Source organism: Pleurodeles waltl, chromosome 11, assembly GCF_031143425.1.
Source record: "Pleurodeles waltl isolate 20211129_DDA chromosome 11, aPleWal1.hap1.20221129, whole genome shotgun sequence".
Classification (NCBI taxonomy): domain Eukaryota; kingdom Metazoa; phylum Chordata; class Amphibia; order Caudata; family Salamandridae; genus Pleurodeles; species Pleurodeles waltl.
In genome coordinates, this window is record NC_090450.1 from 36,484,775 (window position 1) to 36,490,859 (window position 6,085).

Consider the following 6,085-nt stretch of genomic DNA (forward strand, 5'->3'; position numbering starts at 1 on the left):
GTCACGTCAGGCAGCGTAGAAAGGATTGGAATGGATTCACGAGTGAGGATCTGATCTGCATTTTGTCTCCATATTTGAACGAACAACTGCAACGGACTTGCAAAGAGAAAATCACTCACAACGTTTGCGTACACACTCTTTCCATGCCCCTTTTTTTTTCTTTTCCTCGTACAATATGTTAGGCCTTTTACAGTGATTATTAGAAGATTTATGGGCGAATAACACTGCACCTCATTGCATGCTTGTAAATTGCGGTACTGGAAACTGGTGTGTTTATTTATCACATTGAAAAATCTGCCGCTCTAAATGATTTAAAATATTTGCACCTGACCTAAACCATAGACTTGCCCTTGAACTCGTTCATACTGCTGAGTACTACATTTAAAAAAAAAACGAAAATGACTGGACCGCTAACTTACAAAATTATGGATCACCTCTGGGCACCATACTTACTGGCAAATCCTACGCAGAATCAAAAATTTTCTAGCTTTCGCGTCAAGAATTTTCAATTCTATTAAGGACACGGAGGCGAGGATTATGCTTCTCTCTCAATGCTTTATTTTTCCAGCAGCCAATCACAAGAGAGTAATTAAAACAAAACATATCCCAACATTCAAGGGAAGACGTCATAACCATAGAGATCAGTACTGTATATAAACTACCGAGGATAAAGCACTTCCTCTTTCTTTGCGGATGCTGAACAAAATTCAACAAAACAGTCAATAACAGTCAATAACCGGATCCAAATGAAATCCAAGAACCACGTAGAAAAAAGGGACCAGGAATCCAACGGAAAACAGCCCAAGACTCCCACGAATGTCCAGGTCCTCATTGTTTCTGTTCAAAACCTAGAGGACACAAACAAAACTAGTCATAGACCACGGAAAAAAGATCATAAACTCTTATACAAAGGGAGGGCATACAATCAAATCACAGTGAAAGTAAAACATAAAAAATACTTAAGTATGTTAATCTCTGTAATCCGGGTGGGATAATCCTCGCCTCCGTGTCCTTAATAGAATTGAAAATTCTTGACGCGAAAGCTAGAACATTTTTGATTCTATGTCAGGACCGGAGGCTTCGTATTATGCTAGTTCAAAGCTGACTAACCACAATTGACGCGATATCCACAATGGGTTTATAATAGAAAGTCTTAAAAGTAGACTCAGCGGACCAGTCTGCCGCTCTCATAATGTCTTCTAGTCTGGCTCCAAGAGAAAAAGCCTTCGAAGCCATAGCTCCACGGACCGAATGGGCTCCAAAAACGGAGACGTCAATGCCCGCTTCAGACAAAATCCACCTAATCCATCTCGCTAGAGTAGCAGAGGAAACGGGATTAAAAGGTTTATTAAGAGCAATCAAAAGTTGACCCCCGGGGTCTCTCCGGAATCCCTCTGTAGATGCTTCATAAGCCTTCAGGCACTGAACTAAACAAAGTTTAGTATTATGAGGAAAAGAGGGATAGGAGATCGAAGAAGTACCTGTCTTAGTACGACGGGAAATCGAAAAGGAAACTCCAGAAGGAGTAAAACTCCTTCCCGATAGATCCAGAGCTTTAATGTCAGATACTCTTTTACATGAAACAAGACATAGAAGTAAAGTAAGTTTGGCCGACAATTGTTTACGAGATAAGAATTCATTGTCAGGCCAAGAAGAAATAAAAGACAGGACCGCGTTAACATCCCAAAGGGAGGAGTAACGCGGAAGGGGAGGATTAGTAAGCCGGATACCTCTCATCAGTTTACAAACCACAAAGTGTTCTCCTATAGGTTTACCTGACACCGGAACATGGCCCGCCGATATGGCAGATCGATAATTGTTAATAGATCTGTACGCGAGGCCTGCAGCTGCCAAAGAGGCCAGAAAGTTGACTACTAGATTGACATCTGCTTTAATGGGATCGGAATCCCGTTCCGAACACCAAGTAACCCAACGCTTCCATGCAGAGGCATATCGTTTGTGTGTACCAGAGGACCATGCCTGGAGGATAAGCTTTGAAGCTTGTTCTGAAATACCTGGCAAAAGCCATTGTCTCCGGAAAGTTTCCATGCCACTAGTTGTAGCTGGCCTGACAACATCAGAGGATGAGGATTCCCCAGAGGGTCCAGCAACAGGTTGAGCTGGTGCGGAATCAAAAGCGGAAAGTCGCACAACAGCTCGAGAGCTAGAGGAAACCATGCCTGAGCTCTCCAAAGGGGGGTCACCAGAGCAATCCCTACACGCTGGCGTCGAACCTGGGATAGAACTCGAGGAATCATGTTGAAAGGAGGAAACGCATATCCCAGATGGAGAGACCAGTCCTGAAGGAAGGCATCCGTGGCTGTCGCCTCCGGATCCAGCCTCCAACTGAAGAACAACGGAAGTTGTCGGTTCAGGCGTGAGGCAAAGAGGTCGATGGAAAAGGGACCCCACAACTGGTGGAGGTGACAAAACACCTGAGGAAGGAGCCTCCAGTCGCTGCCATCCCGCAGAAACCTGGAGTTCCAATCCGCCACTGTGTTGTCCACTCCTGGGAGATGTTCCGCAATCACTGAAATGCGGTGCTGAAGACAGAACTGCCAAAACTCTTTGGCAATCTGAGCAAGAATCGGAGATCTCGTACCACCCAGTTTGTTCACATATCTGACCGCAGATATGTTGTCCATCCTCAAAAGGATGCAACAATCTGATTTCAGGGGAGACAGACTCCGAATTGCAAAAGAACCGGCCAGAAGTTCCAGACAATTGATGTGGAGGCGGAGTTCCTCCTGGGACCAACGACCGCCCGTGGACAGAGCACCGCAGCGTGCTCCCCAGCCCCACCTGCTGGCGTCCGCCTCTAGTATCACATCTGGCGAAGAGCCGAATATCGCCCGACCATTCCAAGCGTCCATGTGGTCCAGCCACCATTGGATCTCCGATCGGGCTTCCTCCGACAGAGGAATCTTGTCTGAGTACGATAGGCCCTTCTGAAGGTGGGAAATTTTGAGACGTTGAAGGGCCCGGTAATGAAGAGGGCCCGGGAAAATGGCCTGAATCGAGGATGACAAAAGACCTACCATCCGGGCTAAGCTCCTCAAAGACACATACTCTTTCGACAACAGAAGACGCAACTCCTTCTTGATGTTGCGGATCTTCTGGGCCGGAAGGATCAGAAGGGAACGAATAGAGTCTATTTGGAACCCCAAGAATTCCATCTGCTGGGATGGGACAAGGCAAGATTTGGGCTGATTGATGAGAAATCCCAGACTCTGAAGAAGATTGATTGCCCAGGACAAGTGTTCCCGGAGAATCAACAGGTCTTGAGCCATAATGATCAGATCGTCGAGATAGACGATCAGGCGAACTCCTTTGGCCCGTAGGGATTCGACTACTGGGCGCATCATCTTGGTAAAGCACCAAGGTGCGGAGGAAAGCCCAAAGGGGAGAACCTGAAACTCGAAACATTGGTTCATCCAGAAGAACTGGAGAAAGCGTCGATGAGGAGGAAAGATTGGTATGCTTAGATAAGCGTCTTTTAAATCTAAACGAACCATCCAATCTGATTCCTGAAGAACATCTCTCAGGAGGTGGATTCCCTCCATCTTGAAATGCCTGTAAACTATCCAGGCGTTGAAATCTTTGAGGTTTAGAACTAATCTTGAACCGCCGCCCTTCTTTTCCACCAGAAAAATGGGGCTGATGAACCCTCGCGGATGAGGGTCTGCCCGACAAATAGCTCCTTTTTTGAGAAGAGCAAGAATTTCCGAATTCATGATTTCTTGGTCGGGACGGGAAAAACGGTGAGGGGGAGGGATAAAACGTTGCACCGGGGAGCGATAGAACTCCAGTTTGAAACCTCGAGCGGTTTCCAACACCCAAGGGTCCTTGGTTATTCTCTGCCATTCCCCCAGACATGTTTGGACCCTGCCCCCCAGCAGTACCTCCGAAAAAGGAATAAGTCTCACCTGCAGAGGAGGCATCCTGGGAGTTTCCTTGCTGACCCTTGTAGGCGTTTCTACGGAAACGAGATCTCCCTGCGCGGGGGCGTGTGGGGTAAAAGGTGTTGTCTGCCTGCTGATCCCTGTAGAAACCCCTGCCACGGGAGAACGAGTCTCTTCTGGGGCCTTGATAGAAGGAACGGCCTGACGAGCGGCCCCGACCGCGTCCGGCCCTACGAAAAAGAGTCTCCCTGAATACCTTCTTAAGGGAAAGCTGCGCCTTATCCATGGAGCTAAATGAAGCCGCAAATCTGGATAAATCCTTGAGGAAGGGAGCTCCGAAAAGGAGGCCTTGTGCGGCTTGCCCCGCTTCCGAAGAAGCTAGTTCGTTGAGTTGGGGATCGACACGCATCAGAATAGAACGGCGTCGTTCAGATGAAATCGCCACATTGGCATTCCCCAAAAGGCAGATGGAGCGTTGTGCCCAACCAATGAGAATGTCAGGATCAATAGGGGCATTCGATTCTTTAGAGACATAAGCCAACTCCAGGATTTTTGCTAGTGGGCCGGTGAGGTCTAGAAGTTTATCCTGGCATGATCTCCATGCCCGATCCAAGCCCTTCTTAGGGTCTTTAGCCCACTTCTTTAGGAAAGTCACCATAGTGGGGTCTACATCAGGGGTATCAGTGACTTTGCCTTCCAGCTCTGGTCTGGGGCATTCTGCCTTTAATCTCGCTCGAACTTCCTTATCGAAGCCGGCTCTAACATGCTCCTGCATGTACAACGCTACTTCTGGAGGGGGAGTCCAGCTGGAGGAATGAGGATGAACAATGTCCTCAGGTTTAAAATTAAGAAGACGAGGGTTCTTGGGGGCCTGATGTTTGGACTTAGAACGCTTCTTGCGCTTAGTAGGTGCTGAATGGACACTATGCGTAGAATCGGAGTCAGAATCTGATGAGGCATTTGGCGAAATATTAGAAGAGGAGTCTGAATCCTGGACCTCTTGCAAATTGAGTGAGCTATAACCATGCTCTGAATGAATAGTGGCGGCCAGCTTGTCAAACAGCTCTGAATGTGCCCATTTCTGCTTTTTTGACTTGCCCTTGGAGGTGGAAGGGAGATTTTCAGGGGTGTCTTTATGGGCATCTTGGGTCGGTGGGTTGGAGGGAACCCAACCTTTCTGGCGCGCAAAATTTTCAAAATGGTGAGTCAGGGGACCCAAAGCCTTGGCCAAGGCTTTGTTGACAGATAGCTGAACGCTATTATCCAGGGCACCCACAAGGGACTCTTCTAAAGAAGGGGCGTCGTCGCCATAATAATCTTCCTCGTCATAGGCGAAGGATTGCGCCATGTTCAGGGCAGTATGGGTAACTGCAGTCAGAGTAGTCAAGGACTACAATCAGGGGGAGTGCGGAACCCCAGCAGGCTATAAGGCACCAAAATATAATTGAGCGTGGAGGGAGCAGCCTGCTGCACTCTAGGCAAAGCCTATGCAAAATTGTTTCAACCCTGGGCCGACCAGATGGCCCCAGGGCGTCAGGGAGTATCACCAAGCCTGGAATGAGAGCAAGGTGGGAGTTACCGGCCAGGTGGAGAGCGCTAGCGTTGTTCAGAATGGGCCAAAACGGAAAGAACTCTGCCCGCGATCACCGCGCCGAATTGCTGTCAGGCTCCGAATTTCTGAATGAGGCGATCGGCAATTCAAAGCGGAATGAACGCGCGCCAAAGCGTGCGTGCGCGCGCGCGCGCGCGCGTGCGTGTGCGCGATGAAAATGCTGCCGGTACTCCTGATCGGAATTCCGATCCTCGCCAGGGGGGGGAACCCCTCTAGCGAAACTCCAGCTCCCGCTCCACAGTGCCACAACACTATGAACGCGCGCAAACTACAATTGCCACAAATGCGATCAAAATTGAAAACACTTAACTGGCTGCGGCAGCAGCAAAGAAAGAGGAAGTGCTTTATCCTCGGTAGTTTATATACAGTACTGATCTCTATGGTTATGACGTCTTCCCTTGAATGTTGGGATATGTTTTGTTTTAATTACTCTCTTGTGATTGGCTGCTGGAAAAATAAAGCATTGAGAGAGAAGCATAATACGAAGCCTCCGGTCCTGACATAGAATCCATCTTTGTGTGCAGTAGACAGGAAGTTGGTGAAAACAGTACTCTATTGTATTTGCTACGAG